Source organism: Hermetia illucens, chromosome 6 (genome assembly GCF_905115235.1).
Source record: "Hermetia illucens chromosome 6, iHerIll2.2.curated.20191125, whole genome shotgun sequence".
NCBI lineage: Eukaryota > Metazoa > Arthropoda > Insecta > Diptera > Stratiomyidae > Hermetia > Hermetia illucens.
The window spans coordinates 16,797,987-16,825,054 of NC_051854.1; the positions used below are offsets into that span (position 1 = coordinate 16,797,987).

Consider the following 27,068-nt stretch of genomic DNA (forward strand, 5'->3'; position numbering starts at 1 on the left):
TCCGAGGAATACATGAGGTTTGACAAGATCATAGTTTTGTACAATAAGAGTTTTGACCTTATAGTGAGACGTTTCGAGCGGAACAGTTTTTGTAAGGTGAAGTAGGTTCTATTGGCTGGCAACAACCGTGCATGGATTTCATCTTCGTAGCTGTTATCGGTTGTGCTTTTAGGAGAAATTGTCAACGGTCTCAAAGTTGTAGTTTCCTATCTTTATTTTTTTCTTTTGACCAATGGGATTCGATGTTGTTAGTTTTTTGGCGCTGACGTTGCCACCATGAACTTCGTCTTGCCTTCATTAATGTGCAGTCCGAAATTTCACGCCGGCTGCTCGATCTCGATGAAGGTCGATTTTACATCGGTTTGTTTTTCTCATGATATCTATATCGTCAGCATAGTCCAGTTGGGTGGACTTAAAGAGGATCGTGCACCTCGCATTTACCTCAGCATCACGGATCACTTTCTCGAGGGCCAGGTTAAAGAGGACGCATGATAGGGCACCCCCTTGTCTTAGACCGTTGTTGATGTTGAATGGCCTCGAGAGTGATCCTGCTGCTTTTATCTAGTCTCACACATTAGTCAGGGTCAGCCTAGACAATTTTAACAATTTCCGAATTCACCTATGACCGTGTATAATTTTACCTTGGCTATGCTATCCTAGGCGAAATCAATGAAAAGATGGTGTAACTGATAGCCATATTCCAACAGTTTTTCTATCGCTTGCTGCAGAGAAAAAATCTGATCTGGGAGTATGTGCCTATCCGACCTAGCAAGATAGCGGAGAATATTTTATAAATGATAGTGGTGCACTATATCTCCCTTTTTATGTATGGGGCAGATAATGCCTTGTGTCGTCAAGCATTGATTCGCTATCCCACACCTTGAGTATAAGTTAGCGAGCTGCCTGGTACAGTTGGTCACCTCCATGTTTGACCAGTTCGACTGGAATTCCATCGACTACTGGCGACTTATGATTTTTAAGCCGATGAATTACACGACTGGTTTTTCCATGTTTGATAGTGGCAGTATTTGTCCGTCGTCTTCAGTTGGCGTGATCTCCAACTCGCCGATATTTTTGTTGTTAAGCGTTCGATAAAATACTCAACCCATCGCTCCAATATGCCTATTATGTTGGAAGCCTTTCCAGCTCCACCAGATGATGATCTCTTTCGAGGCCGATGTCAGCGCCTCTCTTATCACGCACATCCCGGAGAAAACTCTTAAATCTATTGCTGACCGCAAAATGGTTAATATGATTGCTCGTACGTTATCGGCCAGTTGAAACTCGACTGACATTATGTCAGACTCAGTACTTGAACAATACTCTACCAGTAACGCGACAGTAGAAATTACAGAAATCCACAAATTACTCGCGATTATTGTTAAGGTTACAGAGACCGTGTTTCCCTATCACATATGCGAGCAAGGGGTTGTCAGCGCCACCATGGCATTCAGATCACCCATCAAATGTCACTTTTAGGAGGCTTCCCCTGAACTGCGTTTAATTGCACATAGAAAGCATCCTTCTCCACTATATCGAAAGGGTCCTTTGGTGCACAGCATTGTACAATTGTGATCTTAGATTACCGCAAGAGGGAGAGGAGTGCTCTTCAGAATCCCACCATTTTGCTTCCCTTAGGCCCAGAATATCTAGCTTATATCGTTGAAGCAAGCAAGCATTCTGAGGATCTTCGCTCCTTTGTCGAGGAGCCTCCGCACATTCCAGAAACCAAACATGATCGGTTTTCGGCAGCCAAAGGTCGTAGCGGTGGGTTCGGTCTTTATTCGAAGCGTTTTTGATGTTTCGGTAGCAATAAAGTTTCAAAATTGAAAGCAAGTTGGTAGCCCACAAATTTCTATCCCTTTTAGTTACCTCTTACAACAAGTAGGGAAGATCTTGAGTGTATTCTTGCTTTCAGGGCTTATTCATACAACGGCTCTGCTATGTAGTGGATGGGCTTTCTTAGCTGGCAGCGGTCTTTGCTGTTAACAATAACATTTTTCTGGACCTATTTTCGAAAGATAACACAAACATAAGATGCTAAACTTTGATGTATCGTATCCCTTTCACACAAGAATTTTTCGTATTCAACTAAAAGGTCAACAACAAAATTTCGCCAAATAGATGGAATTTATCGTTAGTTATGGCTCCAACGTTTATTGGAGGAGTTTCACCGGAGAGTGATTTACAACTTCTTGTTGAAACCCAACCACGTTTGGTAATAATAAACTTGCTAACTTCGCTACCCTTGAAGTTTCTCATTTGGAACTGGGCATAATTTTGATAATTTCTTGAAGTAATTCATTCTTTGGAAGTTTGCATCTAGTCACCCTTTGATGCCACTGATAACTCGTAGAAAGATCACTCCGCATGCAGGCGTGAAACTCGTTTTGGTCAGTTGGTTTTGGTCGCGCAGTCCAACAGCAGCTTTGGAAATTTGTTCTAGATTTTTATCAAATTTAAACTGATTATAATAAAATAATTGTGAACATTTAATTCGTAAATATAATAATGAAAGAATAAAAGTGATGAAAGTGATATTTTCTCATTTCCAGAGTTTCCCCATAAACGCAGAACTGGTTTATTGCAATAAACAATTTTTGCGGTCCCACCATGTGCCGGAATTGCATGTCGATGCACGCGCTGATCACTTAGCCAGTGAGTTAGTGAACTATTTTCCGGGAGTATTCTCTGCTTAAAAGAGTCTAAAAATGAAACAACCCCTAAATATTCGTTCAGGGAATTCGGGATCGCGGAATCGCGTGTAACTTTTCTTGTGCCTTAACAAATTTTGGTTAGTTATCCGTCGGTATTCGTTGCCAGTGCATAAGATACTCGTTTCATTAAATCCCGGATTTTTTTTCGATTGTGTCTTATCTCTTCATCAGATTCTCCCCTTTCCTAAATCAGGACGATGGTGCGCTCGTGCGGAATTATCGTGTGGCTTACTTTCGTCTTGTGTAGTTAAGTCATAAACTCTCGATTGCCACCTATTTCTGATGCTACATTTCCAACTAAACTGGGGCTATCTTTCGGATTTGAGTGATACGAGATAAAGGATGGTATTGGCTGGCGCGAATATTCCTTCGGTAGGATCGTTTCCAAAGTGCGAGAAGTGTCGACCGTAATAAATATCAAAACTTTCTCAATTATCCTAAAACAAACTGTTGTGTGGGCTGAGTGTGCTGTGGACAGCGATCAGACAACAAGGATTTATCAGTCTCCAAGCACCGTAAGTACATCTATTCCATGTTTACTATTTTCATTTGCTCTGTCTGATATATTTTATGACAAACTCACGACTTAACTATTATGGAGTCAATAGAAATGCAATTAGTCGCTGCATGGTTTCCTTGAAAGGTATGTCTGTAATCTACACAACTGATCATCATAAAAGCTGTCTAAAACCCAAAAAAAACTTTGGCATACCTTTGGAAATACAGACTTGGGGTTTTGAGTAATATAAAACTCAGTTGATGCAGGGTTTTGTCTTTTCAACCCGCCGGATTGCCTTTACTGTATTACGTATCGGGGCAGGATCAGTTACCAACCGCGGCTCGTGTTGTCAATCATTCTGACCCCTTCCTTCCTGAGAACAGTGCGAGTTGTCTTTTGCAAGAGAGGCTCTGTCATTGGTCTCGAGCAAGATCATCACCTTATGGTTGTTTCATTTGCCTATTGCATCGACATCTTCTCCCAGATGTAGGGACGTTCAACCCTCAAAGTTCGGAACCCAACTGTCATTCGGAATTAGGAAAACTATTTTCCTAACCGCGAGACAAACATTTTGAACAGCTCCCCGGATAATTTTGGTTGACTGCCACGACTTGAGGAGTATAGATAGGGAACTGAAGGCTCTTATTATCGGTGTGCAGCGAACGCGATGCACTTAAGCTCCAATATTGCGGCAAATTCGACGAAATGTAACGTAGCGTGTGCTAATCGGGGACGCAACAGCTGCTGCAAATAATAATGTCTTCTTTAGTCTCTCGATGGGCCTGTGAGGGATGTTGGTCGTAGACTTAGCATCCACGACGATGACCAGTTTAAAAAATAAGGTGGCAGTTTCACGAAGAATACGACGGTTTTCCTCCGGAACTGTTCATTGTAGCGCATCTAGAGTCTCTGTAGAGCTGTTTCTTCCACTGATCCGTAAATCTTGGGTATCTGACATCTTTTCCGGCGGGTGGAACAAGGCTGATGGTGAAGGTTGCGAAGAAAAGAACCTGCCTTGAGCGCAAGAATTGGAGTGGTATTTATGTGTTTCCTGTCTTCGCAAAGATCAGAGCTAATATTATTCTGGATTGCATTAAAAACATCTTGAAAGCAGAGAACAGGCTGGATTCCGCTCTGGATCCTCCTGCAATGACCTCGTTTACAAACTACTGCTTTGCGTGGAGTTCATTGTAGTAGCTTTCCTTCTATACCTCCATTCCGCTGTTGCTTCTTTTAGTCGCTGGGGCATCCATTTCATTGTTGCAACTATCCCATTGCACGCTGTAACCCTTTCCACTTCACGAATAGGACCACTGGATTTTCCCCTGAATTAGGGATATTATCTCATAGATGTTGTTGGGTATGTGCAACATGTACGGAGAGTGCTTAGCGAAATGCGTCTTGACGCTATCAGCGATTTTCTGATAGGTGATCAGCGCTTATAGTCACATTCACAGACCTGACGGTTCACGATAGGAGTAATCGTCGGTTGTGTGTCGCATTACCTATATATGGAAGCATCTTTATTAATATCGAGCTCGTGGTCGCTGCTAATCTCCCCGCGCCATCTGCGAGCCCCACGACAACAGCTTGTCTAGGTACTGGGAACTATAGAATGCTATGATAATTTATGTTCCACTACAGGGGACTGAGATCAGACCCCTGCAGAAACCCTGCTGTTATATTGTACGTCTTCGACGCTTGCCCGAATAGTAGAGTAGAATTCACTTTCGGAGTAGTCGAAAATTATACTTAGTATAAAGCTTCACATTTGTCTCGCCATTAAGATTTCGATGATAACGTCCTACAGAATTGAGCACATTCTTGATGTCAAGAATCAGTACGTAGCACCCTTCATAACTTTGCTTCTTATCTCAATAACCGCTTTAGTATCATCAAAAAGTGACCGAACCTCCGGGAAGCCAAACTGTCTATTTGATAAATAACCGCCCCTATCACTTACTAGTTATATATTATCCGCTCGAGAACCTTGCCTATTTTGTTAAGAAGACAGATAGGTTTATAGGATGTTGGTTCACCAAACGGCTCGAAGATCAACAAAAACTTTTGTGAGTTCTACTCTGCGGGGAAGGCAGCCTGTAAACGCCGCAGGACTCTTTTATTGAATTAGATATCACAATTGTGAAATACTGCTAATCAGCTTGGAAAATGAGAACTTCAAGGGTTGTTTTGAAATGATTATTATGGCTCTAATTTGGGTGAACTCTCTTCATCCCTTGCTAGCGTGATTTTTAATAATGGATTAGCTGTAGCTCTTTTATGCCTAACAAGTTTCCAAATCAAAATTGAAATTACGCTGACAATTATCATAAAATCAAGAAAATTAATCTTAATGAAATGTTCTTGTAGGTGTCGTGGGGATTGGTTGAAGTGATCACGACTTGCTGCTTCTGCAAATCCTGGACGGATTCGATCAAGTCCGTAAAATTCTGTTGAATCCAGGCGGGGTTTAAGATGGAAATTCGAATCTTTGATTTGTCGTGTAGTGAGAGCGGGGTGCTGTCCCACTGCGGCACCATAAGGCCTGTGCTGTGACTTACTGTTGTTATGGACTGTGAAGCCGTTGAAGGTTTGATGCTGCAACACGCAGCTGGAGGCAGCCTTCACCAATCACCCTTAAATGAAAGACATTCATTAATGGCGGACACGGTGCAGATCACCTAATATGAAGAGCCATTTGTTAGGGCTCGAAGATGGTAATATTGCACCGTATTTCCTAGGCTCCCGTAATCCGGAGCACGCTAATTAAATTTGCAATTGTCAGTCACCACCAGGTGAATGGTTTATTGATTAGGATGGACATTGCTCGGTTGGTTGTTCGATTTTTTGACTTCTTGGGGTCATCGGTAGTCTCCTGACTCTCGTGCTGGAGAGGTAGTAGGCAAAGTTTCGTGATGGGTCTTCTAACTATACTATCTTGAGTTTTTACGTCTGCTACTCTGACCCAGCCATCAGCTCCTGGAAACGTGTTACTCTATTTGGTAGGTGGAAAGAAGTCATCCTTTATGATAACCAATAAACCCTATTTTATCAGTAATTTGTGTCTTTTTCCACTTATTTCGGGAATTCATTGTGGACAAGTATTCGCTTGACCAGGCCTTCCAGAAATGGTGAATCTTTTCCTGGACCAGGTTCCATCTGTGTCTTCAGTCTGATTTCGTGAACGGGCGGTTGTCAGGCATCATTATGGTTGTGTTTCCCATTAAGAAGTGGTTCGGAATTAGAAATTCCTGATCTTCCGGATCGTCAGTTATTTTTCATAACAGATGAAAGTTCAAACATTCGAGAGCTGTGTCCACTTTTTCACTAGTGAACGCAGCATTGTCCATTATTCGTTTGAGATGAAACTTTGTCGATTTTACTGCACTCTCCCACAGCCCACCGAAGTGTGGAGTCCTTGGGTGGAATGAAGTGCCACGGAATGCGCCCATATCCGAGTTTCTTTTCGATTCGGTCATGTTACTGAGTAACGCGTTCGCCGAAACTTTGAAGCTGCCGAGAGGTCTTGATCATGTTTCGTCCATTGTTGCTATATGCTGCATACTCCTCTGCGAGCTATGAAACGAGGGATTGCTGCTATTAGGCCGTCGCTTGCCAGGTGACTCACTCGTTCGAGGTGGGTGGCCTTGGTAGCGAAATACACAAACACAGCTGTGTACACTTTTTCTGTCGTACCGCCTTTCCGATTGTTTCTTCTGACATCTAGTGGGTCTTCATAATCAATACTCCGAGAAGGATCACCCATGAGCTGAGTATGACCGTCCTGCCTGTAAGTATCAGGTTGTCCACAAAGTTTTCGCACAAATATTAATGTGACAATTAAAAAGCAATTAGCAGACAAACCAAAACAGCAGGTACAACATGTGATATCCCAATGGAAAGGTCAGAGTCCTAACTATAAAATGCATGGTAAATTATCCTTGAAGGATCAGTGTTGTGAAGGATATTCAAGGATAAACATGGAATTCGACAAAGTACATTTTCGTCATTGCATTTTGTACGAGTTTCAAATGGGGACGAAGGTGCCGAAGGCGATTGAAAATTTGTCGAAGGTATTCGGAGAAGGAAAGGTAAAGCGCAGGACAGTTTACGATTGGTTCGAAAAATTCTACAGCGGAGACCTGACACTTGAAGATGAACCTCGCTCAGGAAGACCCTATACGATTGACGACGATATCCTGCGCAACAAACTGGAAGCGAATCCTTTTCTTTCGACACGTGTGCTTGCAGAGGATCTCGGTGTATCAAAATCAGGAGTAGCAGTAGCCATTACGCGTCTTGGATATGTTTTGAAGAGCACAAAGTGGGTACCGCACGAACTGACTGAGCGAAATCTGGCCGATAGAGTGAGAATTTGCTCCGCTAACCTTTTACGGAACGAAAACGACCCTTTTTTGAATCGATTGGTAACTGGCGATGAGAAATGGATTGTGTACGAAAACGTAGCGAAGAAACGAGCCTACACTCATCGAGATCAACCGGGTCCATCGGTAGCAAAGCCGTCTATTCATCAGCAGAAGCGAATGCTCAGTATATGGTGGGACGTTCGTAGCCCCATACACTACGAGCTTTTGGGACCAAACGAGACCATTACCGCCGATAAGTACTGCGAGCAGCTCGACAGATTAAACACCCAGCTACGTTCGAAACGACCAGCATTGGTCAACAGGCGAAATATTGTCTTTCATCATGATAACGCCCGGCCGCATACATCTTTAACTACTCAGCGAAAATTGAGTGAGCTTGGCTGGGAAGTTTTGAGTCATCCTGCGTATAGTCCCGACCTTGCTCCTTCTGATTACCATTTGTTCAGGTCCCTCCAACATTTTCTGGATGGTAAAAAAATGACTTCTGAAGCTGACCTCCAAAGTGCACTTCGCACGTACTTTGAGGGGAAGGGGGAAGAGTTTTATAGAGGGGGGATTTTGAAGTTGCCCGATAGATGGAGGGAAGTCGTATCTAATGGAGGCAATTATATATTAGATTAAATAATTAAAGGTTTTTATAAACTTATCTGCTGAATTCTGTCTTTGATTTGTGCGAAAACTTTGTGGACAACCTGATAAATGCGTGATGCAATGACGAAAGCGATTTCTTATTGTTTGTCGTCATTTAACAATCCAGTATTTGGTTCGGGGGTGAGAAAGGGCAAGTTGTATTCCTCCGTATAAAGTTTCTTTGTGTGCCCTGTCTATGAGTAAGCCTGTGAAATGAATCCCATCCAGAACGATCCTTGAATCTATCCACGCATGAACCTCTGCTGGGGAGTTTGGTAAAATAGGCATGATTTTCTCGATGAGTCTGGAGAGAAGTGCTGCCCTGCATCACTCCAGTCGCGGCAAAGTGATCTTCTTGATGGGTGCCATTCCGATTTTCGCAGTTAGTAGCGATACATGTATGCCAAATTCACTGACGATTCTTAAGTAGATGCACGCTGCGTAAGCCATTTCGGATGCGTCGCCAAACACGTGAATTTGCATGTTGGTCGTTGGCTGGGATAGTTTCACTCACCGTGGGAGCATGATCTTGATACAATCTTTGAGTCCTGGCTGAAAGGCTACTCACTGTTCTGCTATGTGAAAAGGCACTTGGTCGTCCAACCTATTTGTTTCAGCCACAGCCTTTGTAGCATGATTTTTGCTGTGATTACGACGGGGGCGAGCCAACCCCTAGGAACCAAGATTTGAGCTGTTTCACTAGTTATTTTCCTCTTTGTAGGAAACGAGACAAGCTGTATCCGCAAAGTTATAAGCCTTGAATTCAAAGGTGTCTGATTTGGAGCACCATTGTTCCCCTAATGTTTTGACTTCGCTTGTGTCGGATGACAACCACGCTTGGTCATCTATCCCTTTCGCTTTACCTGGTAGACCGTATACGATGTCAGGGCAAGCGAATTATTGAATCTGCGCCTTCTAGCAGATGGTCAGCATAAAATTTTCCCGTAATAATTTACCTCCTACAGGGTAACGTTTGATTTCGCAATCAGCTAACGATCCAACATCGTTTTCGTTGCTAAGTATGGTGCGGAGGCTGTCCCGATTGTCGCTGTTTTGAGGCAATATGTTTTGATTAGTTCCTGTGGGCTGTTGCACCATAAGATGCGTTGGAGGTCCCACTGACTTTTATCCAACAAAATTTGCCAGTACATACATCTGATATCGGCGGTAAAGACGTATTTGTGCCACCCCCGCTGTATTAGCATTGTGTATAAATCCTCTTGTTCCACAGGCCCAACTCTCATAATGTCATTTATATAGATTTGCCTGGCTTGTTTTTCCTGATACATCAAAGACAATTCCCACCTTTGTCGTAGAACTAGATTCTTTTATAACCGAATGATATGGCAAATAGTACGATACTAACTGGTTGAACTCCTGTTTTGGGACCAACTCCATGTGATTTTGCTCAAGATATTCCTGCATGCCTTTCCGATATTCCTTTTGAAGTCATTCGTTTCGACTGAGTTGGGCTTCGATTGCGAGCCTTGTTGGCTGATCAGTCGACTCACCAAGAGTTGACGGACTACAATTCAGTGGCAGGAATTTTCCATCATGAATCCTTCCATATGTTGCGGCGTAGTGAGCCTCATACTTGTGCGCGTCTCTTGATAACTTGGGGGCCATCTGAATCTCCTCTACTCCCCAGCGCTTTAGCATGTTGTGCAAACTATCCTCCGCTGTAGTTGGTAGCAATGTGATTGGGGCTTGATTGACGAAGCATGATTTCTGGTGGCCTCCTGGAACTTCTTGAATTTGCATATCGGTTTTTTGTTACTTCAAGTTGAGCTGCCGCACAGCCCTTTTAGTGATAAAGTTTTCTTGGGAGCCATGATCCAGAAAAGCACAACCATTTCACCGTTTGGTATCACTGTGACCCTTGCGGTCGGAAGTAATGTAGTGTTGATGCTGTTGCTTGCATGCGTAACAGTTTCTCCCTCGAATGATTCTAGTGCCGGAGCTGCTCTCGATCTGTGTGTGGTCTGGTCTCTAATCTTGGTCCCATGCAGCCTAGTATGATGTACTGCTTGAGAATCCTTGCACCGTGAGTTCGATTTACAGTCCCCCGTCTGGTGGCCTACTCGCGATCAATTGAAACACAGGTTGTACTGCTTCACCATTTCCTTGCGTTTCGGAATCGTGTGCTGTTTAAACACTGAATGATCTTGGTTACATACTGGACAACTGTTTAGCAATGCGCCTCCCTTGCCTCGGTGGACTCAGCATCGTGGAGTACTTTTTTCAGCGCCAGGTTACAGAGGATGCATGATAGGCAGTGTCCGGATAGCTGCGTGGTTAGAGCACAAGGCTGTCGTACGGAAGGCCGCGGTTCGAACCTCACTAGTGGCAGTGAGATTTGTATCGTGATTTAACGTCGGATACCAGTCAACTCAGCTGTGAATGAGTACCTGAGTGAAATCAGGGTAATAATCTCGGGTGAGCGAGACCCCTTGTCTTAGAGTGTTGTTGATGTCGAATGGTCTCGAAAGTGATCCTGCTGCTTTTATGTGGCCTCACAGATTAGTCAGGGGCAGCCTAATCAATTTTGTCAATTTCGTCGGGATACCGAATTCCTCCATGGCCGTATACAGTTTTACACTGGCTATGCTATCCTAGGCGACCTTGAAGTTGATGAAAAGATGGTGTAACTGATGACCATATTCCAACAGTTTTTCCATCGCTTGCCGCAGAGAGAAAATCTGATGTGTTGCTGATTTGCCTGGAGTGAAACTTCTTTGGTATGAGCCAATGATATTCTCGGCGTATGAGGCTATCCGACCTAACAAGATAGCAGAGAATATTTTATAAACGATACTCAGCAACGGGATACCTTTATAATTGCTGCACTGCGTTGTATCCCCCTTTTTAGGTATGAGATAGATAATGCCAATTTGCCAGTCGTCAGACACTGGCCCGCTGTCCCACACCTTGAGTATAAGTTAGTGAGCCGCCTGGTACAGTTGGTCTTTTCCATATTTAACCAGTTCGGCTGTAATTCCATCGGCTCCTGGCGACTTATGGTGGATAGCACGGACTGTTTCTTCTATGCTTGGTCGCCTGGTGTCCGTCGTTTTCAGTTGGCAGGATCTTCAAATCGCCGATATTTCGGTTGTTGAGCAGTTTATCAAAATATTCAACTCATCGCTCCAATATGCCCATTCTATCGGAAATCAGATTTCCCTCTTTGTCTCGGCAGGATGAGCATCGAGGTGTATAAGGCTTCATTCTGCTGACTTGTTGGTACAACTTGCGTGCCTGGTGCGCTTGCTCCCTGTACTTTTCGACACAGACCTGTTGGTTCTTCCAGGCTTCTTTCTTCCGTCTGTGAAATCGCTTCTCCGTTCGACGGAGTTCTTGATAGGTCTCTGCGCGTTCTTTGAGAATGCAATATTACTCGGTATGTGGCATTCTTCCGTTCCGTTGCTAGTTTACATTCATCGTCAAACCAGCCGTTCCGACTTTTCTTGTGGCTGGGGCCAAGTATGTTTGTGGCTGTAGGAATGATAACGTTCTTCAGGTGGTTGTAAAGATCATTTGTTGATGCTTCATCTCCAGCATTTCTATTGATTGTGGTTATTGCGGCATCCATCTCCCCCTTATAAATGTTGCAATGAATGACTTCATTATTCACTCTCACCTGATTGTCAGAGGGGATAATATGTGGTGTTGTATGTAATTCGAGCCCGGAGCACTATGAGAACGAGACAGCGATTCGAGTCTATATTGGCCCCCTATATGTTGTCACATTCATCATTGCTGAGAGGTGGCGGCGTCCAATTAGCACGTGTTCAATTTGGTTGAAAGTGGTCCCGTCTGGAGAGGACCATTTTTCGCGCAAACCAGGTACTTTCCACAACCATTTCGTGCAATGCTGCTAACTGAAAAATCCGCAGTCCGTTATCATTACATATATCAGCCCTATATTGGGGCTGGGTATCGGCTAGTTGGTTGGCAGCTCCATTTCTGTACAGGGAGCGCACCCTCATCATCATCAACGGCGCAACAACAGGCATCCGGTCTAGGCCTGCCTTAATAAGGAACTCCAGACATCCCGGTTTTGTGCCGAGGTCCACCAATTCGATATCCCTAAAAGCTTTCTGGCGTCCTGGCCCACGCCATCGCTCCATCTCAGGCAGGGTATGCCTCGTCTTCTTTTTCTACCATAGATATTGCCCTTATAGACTCTCCGGGTGGGATCATCTTCATCCATACGGAATAAGTAACCTATTGAGCCGGATTTTATCCACAACCGGACGGTCATGGTATCGCTCATAGATTTCGTCATTGTGTAGGCTACGGAATCGGGAGCGCACCTTCCATGAGAAAATGCGCAAATCCTTATTCCGTTGTCGTTGTCGGGCTCGTCGTTGTAAAGTCCATCCTGTCCGAGACTCCTTCTGTGGCTTCGTAACTTTGGTTTTCCGTGTTAGGTTGTCAGCCCTACCCAACCCCCAATCTGGAGGACCAGTTGGTAGAATTTTGTCCCGTTTTTGGCGCGGGACACTCGCCTTCATCCTTCTCCGTCTGCAGCTTTTTGTTAAAAAAGAGCTCCCAGCGGCCACCATGTCGAGGTGTTGATAGGGTTTGGTAGTAGAGCTGTTGTTGTTGGTTCTGCAGGCGTTTCCCAGGTTTTATGCTCCATCGTGGGTACCAATCCACGTCTCGCCCTGGGACCTATACTACTCTTTGACCATTTTGAATTCCGTCAATACAAATACGCCGGGCGCAACACGCAACATCGTCGTGGTGAGGTGTTCTTTCCAAACCTTCAGTTGCTCGTTATCGTGGATGAGATGGATGGATGGATAGAGCCCGGTGTCGTTAGAAGTTACAGAAATTCACAAACTATTAACCTTTATTGTTACGGTCGCCGAGACCGTGTTTTCCCATCATATGTCCGAGCAAGAGTTGTTAGAGCCCACCACGGCATTCAGATCAGCCATCGCGATCACAATGTCACCTAGGAAGCTTACTCTGAACTGCGTTTAATTGCGCATAGAATTCTTCTCCGTAATTGTAATGTCCTCAACCTGGGCCGGAATCTTGCAATTGAAACTCTGTAAGGGACTGGCTCCCAGGTCAAGAGAGCGATCCTTCTCAGGAACAACGTGACAGCGGATTGCATCTGCTACCACTTGGCTTTTCAGAGTACGTAGAGTACTCTTCAGAGTCCCACCATCTTACTTCGCATAGGTCCAAAATATCAGCCTATATCGTTAGAATTCTCCCTCAAGTTGGAGCAAGCCAGCATTTTGAGGAACTTCGCTACCTTTGTCTAGGAGCGTGCCTACATTCCAGAAACGAAACATGGTCGGTTTTCGGTAGCCAAAGGTCGTAGCGGTGGGGTCGATCTCTAACCGAGATGTTGTTGATATTTCGGTAGCAATAAAGTTTCAAAATGTGTAGGTTGCTAGCCCACAAATTTCTATCCCTTTTAGTAACCTCTTACGACAAGTAGGGAAGACTTTGAATGTATTTTCAGAACTTAATCATGTTACGGCTCTGCTATGTTGTGGATGGCTTTTCTTAGCTGGTAGCAGTCTTTGCCATTAGCAATAGCATTTTTCTGAATCTAATTTCGAAAGATAACACAAAACTGAAACCGTTAGTGTTTGGTGCCTTGTATCCCTTTGACACAAGGATTTTTCGTAATCAAGTAAAAGTTCAACAACAAAATTTCGCCAAATAGATGGAATTTATCCTTAGTTATGGCTCCAACGTTTATTGGAGGAGTTTCACCGGAGAGTGATTTACAACTTCTTGTTGAATCCCAACCAGGTTTGGTAATAATAAGGTTGTTAGCTTCGCCACCTTTAAAGTTTCTTATTTGGAACTGGGCATAATTTTGATAATTTCTTGAAGTAATTCATTCTTTGGAAGTTTGCATCTAGTCACCCTTTGATGCCACTGATAACGCTTCGAAAGAGCACTTCGTCTCTAACAAGCATGAAACTGGTTTTGGTCAGTAGGTTTCGGTCGTGCAATCCAATCGCATCTTTGGAAATTTGTTCTAAATTTTTGTGGGAATTAAACTTATTATAATAAAATAATTGTGAACATTTAATTAGTAAATATAATAGAATAATGAAAGTGATGAAAGTGATGTTTTCTCAATTGCAGAGTTGGCTTTTCCCATAGACGCCGAACTGGTTTGTTGCACTAAACAATTTTCGCGGTCCCGCCATGTGCCTGGGTTGCATGTTCATGCTTGCGCTGATCACTTAGCCAGTGAGTTAGTGAACTATTTTTCGGGAGTATCCTCTGCTAGATAGAGTCTGAGTCTAATCTAGAAACGAAACAACCCCAAATATTCGTTCAGTGAATCGCGTGGAACTTTCTTGTGCCTTAAAAAAATTCGATTAGTTATTCGTCGGTATAATATTCGTTTCCAGTGTGTAAGATGCACGTTTCGTTGAATCCAGGATCGTTTTTCGATTGTGCCTTATCCCTTTTCGAAATTAGGACCATGGTGCGCTCGTGCGGAATTATCGTATGGTTTTCTTTCGTTTCGTGTAGTTAAATCGATTGCCATTTGTGATCCTTCGTTTTCAACTAAACTAGGACTATTTTTCAAATTTGAGTGATATGAGATCTAGCACCGTGTTGGCTGGCGCGAATACTACTTTGGCAGAATCGTTTCCAAATTGCCAAAAATGTCGGTGGTGATAAATATCAAAACTTTTCAAATTATCCTGAAACGGAGTGTTGTGTGGACTGAGTGTGCTGTGGACAGCGATCAAACAACAAGGATTTATCAGTCTCCAAGACCGGTAAGTACATTTTATATTTTCGATATTTACTATTTTCATTTGCTCTATCTGATATATTTTGTGACAAACTCACGACTTACCTATTGTCTTTTCAACCCGCCGGATTGTCTTTAATATATTACGTCCACAATTAAAAGAATTACCATGTGCGTAAGAAAGGGTTTTTCTTGTACATTATGTTTCCCTAAATATAGCTACAATCCAGTTTATCTACCCGATACCTAATAGCTAATGGCAAAAGGAAAAACAAAGTGACTGCCAGTGATCAGTTGACATGACCTGGTTTGTTATAATAAATAAATAAATTATCCTAGCATGTCCTAGTCAACTTAACTTAGTTCTCTCCATTGTGGGGTGAGCATTAGATCAGAAAGATCTTATCCAAAGTACCAGGAGGGAATGGTTTCTTTCTCCCTACTAGGTATAGTTTTTTTTAGCCTGGACAGCCGACAGCTTGGTCACCTTTCTTGTATACGCAGCGTACGTGAGTGCGCTTTTCTCCTCTAAATATCCTTTCGCAGGTTCTTGTGTATTCCAATTCTCTTGACGTGCTACCATTTTCGGTACTAGATTTTCTAGTACCGATACCTCTCCCAGAGTCTCCTCTAGATTCCTTATTTCTTCTACAAATCTCTTACAGTGCTCTAGGTCCTCTGGGACTCCATCGCAATTTGGACAGTCGGGGCTCCTACCAGTCTTGCCATCTATTTATGAATCTCTCCCTCTCAGCGAACTTCCTCTGCGATAAGGGAGAGGTTGGCTTCGCATTGTGTATGTTCGCTATCTCATTGTATATGTTCGGTATCAGTCGGCATCATTCCAGAGATGACGAATGCTACATCATCTGAGACAGTCCTGAAGGCGGAGTATACCCTCAGGGCTGCCGTTCTGTAAACTGCACTCAGTTTGTTAGGGTTAGCTGACATTCGCAACGCCTTCCTCCAAACTGGGGTCGCATAGAGCATGATGGAAGTCACCACAATGGCTATAAGCAACCTAGAGGTATACAGTGGTCCTCCCACGTTCGGCATCATCCTTGCCAGGACCATACTTGCAGTGGATGATTTGTCGCAAACATACTGCACCAGTTGCCTATAACTGAGGTTTCTGTATATTACCACCCCAAATATTTGATGGTTGAAGTGGTTATATGATTTCCGATTTTAATACAGGCATAATTCCTCTTCCGGTGCTTAGTGTTGAGCACCGCTTCCGTTTCTTCCTTCCGCCTGAGTAAAACTGAGCATCTACGAGCGTTATGTCGTCAGCGTAGCACTGATGGCCTCACCTGAGTATAACTCAGCATCTTCGAGATGCTTCGCGACAACTACAAGCGTTATGTCGACAGCGTAACCCACCACCTCCGGAAGGGAAAGACTAAATACATCGTTGTACATGATGTTTCACAGTACTGGGCCCAACAGGGAGCCCTGCGGGACACCCGCTAAATAACTATCGACGATAGCAGCGAGATAGATTCCAATTGGCGGAATTGAATGCGTTTTTCACATCCACGGTTAGTACTACGCAATATTTGCTGGTACAACCCCTTTCATGAATTGCGTTTTCGACTAAGCCAGTAACCATTTTGATGGCATCAAAGGTTGATCTGGCTTTACGGAACCCATACCGCCGATCTGAAAGGCCGCCTTGGCTCTCAACAACAGGGAGTAATCTCTTATTGATTACCCGCTCTAACATTTCTAGGGTAGGTGAATGCGTTTACGCACAGAGTGTTGGACTCCCGCAACAGTACGCTGTCGGACTACCAATTAGTTCATTTTGGCAAGAGAGTTGCCACTCGGTATGTGTGCGTTGACGTTCTTAACGGGCAACCATCTCTCTTAAGATTTCGCCCTTCCGGCTGCATATAGCTTTATGCTCCGTAGCAAGGAGGGTAACGGAGATCACTTCTGTGACTATCATCATGGCCGGTTCTGAGACAGTGCGAAAAGCAGACGCCACCCGCAAAGCTCCCCGTCTCTGCAGGGGCGGGATTTCCTTTCCGGTCAAGATGACTACTTCGGTTTTTTTCCAGTGCAAGGCTGAAAACAAGAGCAGTCATTCATCCGCTTTCCCACCGCATCAATATGCTCAGTCTGCTTTGCGTCTTTTCAACAATGCCTCTGGCAACAAGCGCCGCAACGTCGTCTGCATAACTGACCAGGCGCGACTCTTCGGGCATATCGAGTCTCAGCAGACTACCGTGGGAAGCATTCCAGAGGTCCGGCCGTAGGATGAACCCCTGTGCTACTCCTGATGTGATTTTCATCCTCCTTTGACCCTTTCTTGCATTGAGCAGGGAGCGAGGGAGATAATCCCCCAATATCCGCAAAAGATAGCTTGGCATATCTGTCCATCTTACGGAATTGAAGGCATTTTTGACAGCAAGCATTATGATGAGCAGTGTCCGTTGAGATCGGCGGCTGTGTGCCTCGGCTCGATGAAATCGATCTATGGCTTCCATAATAGCAACCACTGTGGATCCCCCTGTTCTGAAACCGAATTGCCTTGGTGATAAGACCCCGGCAGCGCGGATCGCTTCAGCAAATCTATTCCTGATGAGCTCCTCGAGCACTTTTCCGGCCGTGTCAAGCATACACAGCGGTTGGTATGCAGACGGGAGCTCCGGATCTTCTTTACCCTTGTTGATCAGCGCGAGTTTGGCCACTTTCCAGCGAGAAGGAAAAATGCCCTCCTTCAAGCAAGCGTTAAACACCCCAAGCAGCAAGTCTAGTTGTTGGCGAAATACCATTTTGTAAACTTCCGCCGGGATGCCATCAGGACCTGGCGCCTTCTTGTTTTTATGTGTGAGAACCGCTCCTTCGAGCTCTCTCATTGTGAAAAGGGGGCAATTCTCGACACTTTCCGTGCTATTGACATCAACCCGTACGGGATATATGGGAAATAATGTCCGCACAATGCGGTTCATCTGGTTGGTACTTATTATGCAGGGCTTCCGCACCTCGTTGACCAGATTCTGCCAGCCGCGAAGTTTGCTTTTATTTGTTGCGCTGCGGAATCTGCTTTCTGCTCTGCCTTTATGGTGTATGCTTCCTCGCTGGCGTGTAAACGTTGTGCCAAACGGAGGAGTTAGTGACACTCCCTCCGTAGGTCAGTAATTTCTGCCGTCCGCTAGAAGGCTTGTCATGGCTGGGGTCCCTTCGCGGCATAGGAGCCTCACACGCCGTCGTTAGCAGGTTCAACATTGAATTTACGACAGTGTCAGCTGCAACACAACCATCCGCGAAGCGTCCTCCAGTGCGACCCTGCCTGTTCCAAGAGATTCGGCGACCTCTGTTCATCCTCATGACATTCCACACGCAGGGGGAACGTCGAGTTGATGCACGCCAGCATGTAGTTCAATCACTTTGAACGCGATGTACTTGCCGAGAAGCCTTCCAGGACTCGCCGCCTGTCCACCGATGGTGCCAAAGTGATGTCATGAATGGTTCCTTCACAGCCTGGCCGCCGAAACGTGGATCCGGTGTTTAAAATGACGAGCCCGGTTCTTGCCGCCATTTCCAGAATTCATTTTCTTCTGGGGTCTGACTGAGACACGCCCCATTCAAGGGCCCTGGCATTCGGTGCCAGGTAAACGCTAAAAAACGTTATCCATAGATACCGAATGCAGAGAAAGCCATTCCCTCTTCCTTCGGCAGGAACACGAAGTCGAACGTCGTCAGGAACCCAGATGGCAGCGGTGCCCGATAAGTTGAGAGGCCATGAGGCCGGGTCCCTCTTTCGGTATTGCTTGCTGATTAGCACTAGATTAGCATTTACTTCCGCAGCGAACTGTGCTAGCAACTGGTGAGCGGTTGCACTCCGGTGCATGTTAATTTGTAAAATGCGGGTGCGGATGCCATTCGCACCCTAGCACTTTAGAATTCCGCCCTGAAGATTGGGCACTGTCCCGAGCCTGCAGTGTATGCGACGCTATCACCAGACGCGTCACGATCCCTGCAGAGAACACAACTTTCGCTTTCATTGCAGGTCTTCGCTTGATGACCGCATCTCCGGCATGTTGTCCTCCTGTCCGATCCCTTGCAAGTTGCTGACGTGTGACCTGGTGGGGACTATCCGCATTCGTACCGTGCATACTACCCATCCAATTTCGATTTTCCCGCTGCTAAGAAGTTTGCTCCCATATTGCTCGGGGACATTCACTGCTGCGAGTTTTTGGCCTCGAGCATTTTAAGAAGTGGTGATTATCCGCGCATTGGTTGCCTCTCTCTCATTCACGCTTTATCGCCTCCTCCACTTCGACCTTTTCTGTGAGGCAGTCAAGATTCCAGATTTATATAGAGCACATGGGCTCTAGACTGGAAACAAGAGCCTTCTCCCCTTGGTCGCTTCGCAGAAGGTTCTCTTGCTGGTAGTTTTCGGGACCAGTTCGACGGGGACTCCGCCACTCCTCCTTTTCCGTATGGAAAATATCTCTGCTCCGTTGTCTTCGGGTTTCATCCTGTAGCGGATTTCACTAAGGGCTAAATATTTTGCCTTCCTTCGGCTAAATGAGCAGAGCCAACGATCAAGTCCTTCTTCGTTTCCTCGTCTTTTCTATTACTGGATTTTGGTTTGTAGCTTCCTTGTCTTCGGAAAGACGGGTCTCTGGCGGCGTAGCTAGTTGTTTCCCTTTATCCTTCTTCGTCTTCTTTTTTTGGGCCCTGGAAACTATTTAGATAAAGTCTCCTTCAGACATGTCGTCCTCTTTGCGTTTTTTCCTCAGTTCGCTTTGCAATGCGCTCCATTTGGCGCTAGCAGTGTTCTCAGCAGGAGTTGCGGATGTTTCTGCTTTCCACGCGGCTTCCATTGCTCTTCACGTTCGCCTGTAGATGCGGTCCAGTAGTTCCTCCAGTTCCATCAGCCCGTTTTTGACGCCTTTGCCGACGTTCCTCTGGCGGAACATTGCTTCACCACTGCCGCGCATTTCCTGATGAGCCTTTCCTCTTCGGCTCTAGCTAGGGCGGTCGACTGCATTTCTACTCCGTTCGTGTCCGAATTCACCTACTCAGGACTCACGACTCTGATTGGGCTTTTTTTCAGAATAAGGGCACTACAGGGTATTGCAGTTGCCATCCGCGCACCGTCAAACGTGCCACTTGGTAAGGCTTCCTCTTTATTTCGGCTTCCCCGTCTCACATCGGATAGTTCAGCCCTCGTTGCCTCTTTCGCTGATAACTGCGGTAAACGACGTATTTTGTAGCTGTGTCCAAACGCAGTGAGCTCCTCCTCCCCCCCCCCCCTGTTATTTCATCGATTTTTCTGTGTATAATTAGATTTTTTCTTCATGGAGAATTCACAAGCGACGACAGCTCCGGGGACTCCCAGTGTGTCCCGACGTGTACCGGTCAATGGCAGTTCGCTCTTCAGCGAGAGGCTTTCTCCAGGCTACTACCGAGGGTGCAAGTATATTGTTAGCTAAGTGGTCAGAACTACTTACTCAGGTACCTCGGGGTCGTCACTGCTCGTAGGTAAGCGACCCGTTCAATGTCGCTGACGATCCCTGAGGGAAGTAGCTTCACTTTGGGCTTTAATTTATGAAGCAAATACGAATAGAAAGAATTTATTTATTTTTGTTTCCCTCAATGACCTCACATATTCCTCTCTAATAATATGAAGAAGAGAGCATAATTGGAAATGTAGTTAACCATATTTATTCAACTTCATTAACGATTATGCGACTTAGTTTTGATGACATGTTTTGTGAGATCCTGCATCTATAGATATATCACCTAAAATATACATATATTTACGAGTACAACAAACGTTTGGTTCCCTATCAAAGATTTTATTGCTTTGTATAGATTTATAGATTAATGGATATTACAAGCCGTTTATCTTGAATTTGGTGACATTCGGCCTACTGAACATTTTTGACGATATTGGAATGCAGCCTAATCTGTCATTTTTATGCATAATCGCTCAGACAGCTCCTTAGCTCGTAAATTTCTAAGAAATTCCGTCCTCCAGACACAGAAATATTTTATGACATCATAAATTGCCTCAGGGGCTTAGACCTGAAAAAAAAAAATGTTTCTGCCTTTCAGTCCAGCTTTAATTTTTGGGCTTGAAAACATGCCATTCTGTTGAGCATAAATGTACATTTGCGAAAAAGTCAATCCATTTTTAAAAGGAATATATCCTTAGAATAATCAGATTACGCCAAATGAAATGCGGTCCCTATTCCAAATGAAAAATTGATCCTAGTACCAAGTTCAATGCAGATGCCCCAAGTCTGCAATTTATACTAATTATAAAAAGTCCTTTGTCGGTACAATACCTACCAAGTTCGATACCTCAACAGGTGTCCTTGAATGAATTATAACTGAAGCTTTCTCACCAAACCAGATACATGTCTGATATCTGTGGATTCAAGGCTAACGGAAATCATTAAACATTAGAAGCTGAATGGTAGCCAACGCTTGACCTGAAGGTTAATGAAAGCAATTTCAAGTTGTCTGCAGAAGAAAGGGAGAAAAATGGCAGGATAATTGGAAAGAGTCAAAGTTTAAAAATTATTAGGTGGAATTTTAAAGGCTCCTTGAAATACCAAGTTTATAACCGTTTCTCTTTTGCTTGATATCATGAGGGAATAGTTTTTAAAATGCTTACTGATTGCGTTTTCATATTTCTACTCAGTCAACTTCTAAAATTGATTTTTCAGTTTCGGAAATAAAAGATCGATTTTTTAATTAGATGCATTGAATCAAAAGGAAAAGGAAGCTAAGACTATTATGAAGTTTTACTTTTCTTTACTTTATAATTTTTGTCATACTCAAATCTTCTCAGCCTACAATGAAGCCCTCATACTACTGTTATAACGGACATCCAGCCTCCTGAAGGACAACATCCAAACTGCAATCACAGATACGTAATTAAAATTCCGATGCATTCATCTGCACCTGGCTGATAGTCCCCCACAATTACGCAAGCATGAGAATCACTGTATGACGGTACCTGTATAGACTGAAATTTCCCTTATAATATGTGAAAACAGGAGGAGAAATCCTGGGGCATGCGCAAAATGTATCTACTTTTACTTTCAAATCTTACTTCAGGAGAAGTAACGAGCTTTCGGGGATTTCCAGGCTTGTTGCGAAACATCTAAGTAATAAAGGGGATGCTCTGAGATGTTGCTAGATACATTACTGACTGAAGTGGGGATGACAGAGTTCAGTTCACAATAGAGCCTGGAAAGTGCTTGGTATTTCCAAACTTTTAGTCCTGCGTTTGTACGAAGAGGGGTAGGTATTATAAAGCACTTTTATAACTAAAACGACAACCCATGCAAAAGATATTCGATATATCGAGCTGGCTATCGTTAACCACGAGGATATGAGTTACAAATAAATTCAAAAACTGGGAATTTTTTTTCATAGCTTCCAATACCCGTCACTGACAGTAGTTTGGTTTGAGTATAGAACCTGCCATTTTAGTTGCCCGGCCAGGGACATTTAATCAAATCACCCACATCATAGTATTAACCCTGATATTAGCGTCGAGCTTGTGTATAGCGTTCACATCTTTTCACAGAATGGAGAGAGAGTCTTGATCCCTTAATTTGGACCGACTCTTGCTCGGCAATGGGATAACTACCTTTATGACTAAATGACAGACATCTTCAACAGCTCTGGGTCGCCATAATAAGTCTTTCTTTCTGTAGGGTAAATCAATTTGTCAGCCACATTTCGAAGAGAGCTATATAATCTGATTAACTGCGGGAAGAAAGACGGGTATCGACTGATGTAAAATGTCAGTGTAGTGTAGTAGCAAAAGCTGCCCCAAATAATAGTGATATCCCTACCGTATACCGCACCATGTGAAAACAATAGTGGTCACACATCTTTCGATGGTCTGGGCAGGGACATTAATAGTAGGCTTCTCATCTACTATGACGAGCAGCTTAAGTGGAAGAAGCACCTTACCAAGACCGTCAATAGTATCCTTTGTACCTCTGGTGGATGAAAGAGCTAATTACACTGACATATGCATACTGCTTCCCAAAACAGTGCTATTAATCCGTGCAAATAAGGCAAGGCCACTGGACAGAACTGTTCCTTAAAGCCCCTGTAAACTCAACCTGAGAGTCATTGGATTCCTCATATCTGTATTAACGGGCATTACATTGAAGGTATTGATCAATTTGTCACATTAACAGCCCTAAATCCATCTACGTTGTTTTGTCTGTAATTACGAAATGCAGGCCCATCAACATCAATATCAAGTTGAAGTGGTTCTGCACCAACATCTCTCTGTGAAGTGATATTTTTCGAGCAGTATATGAAGGCTGTCGGGATGGCTCGAATTGTTAGAAGGCTGAGCTGTTATAGCGGAAGGTCGCGGTTTAAATTACTGTAGTGTACCGTCACGGTCTTGAATGGAGTGGCAAGGCCCCGATCCAATTGGATTGTTGTGCCAACGATTATTATTTTCTGAGTTGTCACAATCTCGGCATATGCCAGATTTTACCTAATACTAGCATTAAGTGCCAAGCATTTAGACCCCAACGATCCTACCTACTTAAAAGCTAAAGGGGCGCTGGTGGTGGTGGCCGGTGATAAATCAATGGGAGAATCCGTCGAGAACTCCCCACAACATCGAGCACGTATGCAGAATGATGTACTTCTGCATGGTTTGAACCAGACTGTGCGAAAGTCCCAGGACATCAAGGGAAGCCGTGAGGGATTTAGGTACAATACCTGTAGCTGACAATATTATGGGAACTACAACCACCCGCTCGAGACCCCAAATTTCTTTGATTTCCCAGTGGCTTTCACCTTTTTCTCCACTTATTTCCGTTCGATATTGCTGTTATGGGGGATAGCAACATCAATTATATACGCGGAGCGACCTGCCTTGTCAACTAACAGTACGTCAGACTTGTTATGTGGAATATGGTGATCAGTCAGAACTTACTGGTCCCAATACATGCTATAAGCACAACTATCAAATACTGCTTGCGGCTCATATCCGTAAACCGGACATGTTCCCGTGATCAGCCCTTGCTTGTATGCAAGGTTTTGATGGATAACCTTACATTAAGCATTATGCCTGGTGATGTATTGCACCGGTGCCATAACAGTACAGCCAGAAATGAGATGGTCCAATGTCTCTAACGCCGAACCACAGATTCTGCACTGGTCGTTCTCCACCCGTTTTTTCATGATGAGCTTTTTATAAGCTTAGGTGGCGACCACGCCGTCCTGAATGGCACACAGAAATCCCTCCGTGTCAGCACAGAGCTCCCCAGCACACAGCCATCTGTTCGACAAATGCAAATCGACAAATGGCTGCCAAAGACAATTCACGTGTTTACCGTGCATTACCTTCGACTTCCATTCATCGATCCGCTCTTGGTCCGACTTCACCCCACTCAGAGGATTGAAAGATCGATCCTTCAAGTTAAATGGAGTCAGTCCACAGTCTGCCTTACAGACAGCCGCATGCAAGGGACTCGCCTGCTCTTTGCTGTAAAAATAAGCACGCAGCGAGTCCACTTGGCGATGATGTTGTGCCCCCACGTCAACCACGCCCCTACCTCCCATGTCACGATACAGGTTCATCCACTCCACGGCGGAGTTTGAATGATGCATTCGGAATTTAGACATAGTTGTCGGTATTTGCTATTGAACGTTTTCCAGATCGGTCTTCGTCCACGACAATATTACAAATGCATAAGCCAGTGAAGGAAAAGCGAACACGCTTATTTTTTCCCAAAGAGATGCGGTTTCAGCACCAGCTTCACACATCGCACGCATTTGGACAACAGAGCATCCTTTAGATAACCAACTCGAGCGTGGTTTCCTTGCAGAATTCCTAGGTACTTGTAGAAGTCATAGCTTAGATGTCAAGGGCACCATTTCTATGTCCGGCATGCGGCACGTGATGACCTTTGCGGATGGCTCGGATTCGACACTTGTCCAATCCAAATTCCATCCGAATATCACGGCTAAACATGTCTACTATTCGTAACAGACTTCTAAGATGGTCGTCAGTACCAGCATACAACTTGGTGTGATCTAAGTACATTAAGTGTGTCAGCTCGCACTTAACATGTAAGCCAAAGGAGGCTCAGTGCCATGCAAAACGAAATGGGACTTAACGAATCCCCGTGGAAGATGCCTTTCCATATATCGATAGGAACTGTGGTATTGGTACCCTTAGATGAGCGCGCTGATAAGGTGGTATGCCACTTTGCATGACCGTGGCCAAAAACTTTATTAGCTTGAGATCAATACGATATAAACGTTGAACGTCGATTAGCCAGCGGGACCCTATCAAAAGCCTTGGCGTAACTATATAGCAACTAAAGAGATTTCTTTAGCCTCTAGTCGCCTGTCCTACAACTAACGAGTCGATAATGAGTTGCTCTTCGCCCAACCGCTTGACCCGACTCTGCTCCTTGGACAGAATGTTGCTTGTCTCGAGGTACGCATTGACCCTTCCACTAGTAATGGACATTATGAATTTGTAGAGAGTTGGTAAGCAAGTAATCGGTCTTGTATCTGCGGGGTCTTGCACCGTGTCCTTTTTAGGGACAAGGTACGCAATTCCCGCAGTGAGGAAGTGTGGAAATTCCTCCAGCCGACTCATGGGCTGATTTATGCATGTCAACTGACCATGTATACTGGTGAACTTTTCGTATTAGAAGTTCTGCACCCGATGCAGACCTGAGCCCCCCCAGTTCTTCGAGCTGTTTATGACTCGTCGAATTTCCTCTTCGGTAACATCCGCAAAATTCATGCCCGGCAAAGCGGTAAAGCCTGCTGCCCCGGTAACCCGCTAAGTTCACTCCAATATTCTTTCTCTTACGTCACCGAAAACTGCACTTCCTGGACGCTCTGTTGGGATTCATTGAGAGATCTAAAATCACTCGGCTGGTTTCTCGCGTACGTTGTATTCTGAACACATCTGGAGTGACTTTCGCTATGTTGTCGTAACCAACTGCATAAGATAGAAAGTTTCTGCTTTAGGGTGTCCAGAATTTTAACTAGAGGTATTTCACTGGGGATGGTATAGTTCCTTTAGAGCTTCTGTACTTTATTTCTCACCCGTCTGCATTGCCAGTACTAATATGAATCAGCCAAGCAATGTTCTGCCTTAGTGATTCACGCCAATGTTCCAGACGAATTTTCCATGGTGGATATCTTCGGTCACTCAAGCCAATAACGCGAAAGCGAATCTTCTGACCGTGCAATCTAATGCGCGCAACTGCAGCACAATGCACAAGTGATTGTAGTTGCAGCAGCGATATATCAGCATACAGCCGGGATGCAATCTTATCGTTGATGTGAGATATAACTTTCGGAGTTATTAGAGATGCATAGAGCCTAGGAATACCTGGTCTATGCAAAGGATCCATTTCTGAGAATTCTATACACGAATTCCAAAGAATTCGTTCCGAACCTCAGCGGAGATTTTAGCTAGACGATGACAAAGAGTGCTTCGGGGAGTACTGAAACTGTTGCCTGTAGTGCGGCGTGGTGTTATCAATGTCACCGTCTCTGCCGCATCGAGTGGAACACGTCCCCCGATGATTGCCGGGACTGTGTTCCTGCGAGTAATGAAGCGACACTGGTCTGCGATTCGTTGCACAGTCACGTGCGACAAATCTCTGGTGCAACAAGATGCTCCCGTCAGAGCGGATGATAAACAGGTTCATCTCCTCAGTCCACTTAATTTGCTGCCTACGCAATCCTGCTGAAGTGGTCGCTGTTGATTGTGGCGAAACAGCTGCAGCAATTGAATTTTATATCTAGCTGCCAGGAGTGGTGATAGCTTTTTCAGTGAGTCATCTGCGAGACTACAATGTTCCTGCACTTTCTCCAACACTTCTAATTTGAGGATCCTTCTCCCCACACCCTTCCCGTGGGATTCATTTACGTGTAGTTTTGGATAACAACGCGAGAGAGTGTATTGTCCAAAAAGGCCCTTCCATATTCCCGAGCGAAGGGGGTGGGGGGCATTTCAGTAGAGCTGCGTTCAGGTAGTGGTGGACCTTCACGTTTAATTTTGCCATTTTATTTGGATTTAGGGGTAGCCATCATGCAATTCTGCAAGT

At 44.5% G+C, this 27,068-nt stretch overlaps 1 protein-coding gene across 1 annotated transcript in view; it reads left to right on the plus strand.

Annotated features, from left to right (window-relative positions):
- The first annotated feature begins 2,563 nt into the window (after positions 1–2,563).
- LOC119660549 (transmembrane protein 26) overlaps positions 2,564–27,068 on the plus strand; it is a 78,843-nt gene continuing 54,338 nt past the window's right edge. Inside the window, exons 1-2 of the mRNA XM_038069189.1 lie at positions 2,564–3,232; positions 14,355–15,004. The gene's annotated coding sequence lies outside the window, so the exon portion shown is untranslated. The remainder of the gene's footprint in view (positions 3,233–14,354; positions 15,005–27,068) is intronic.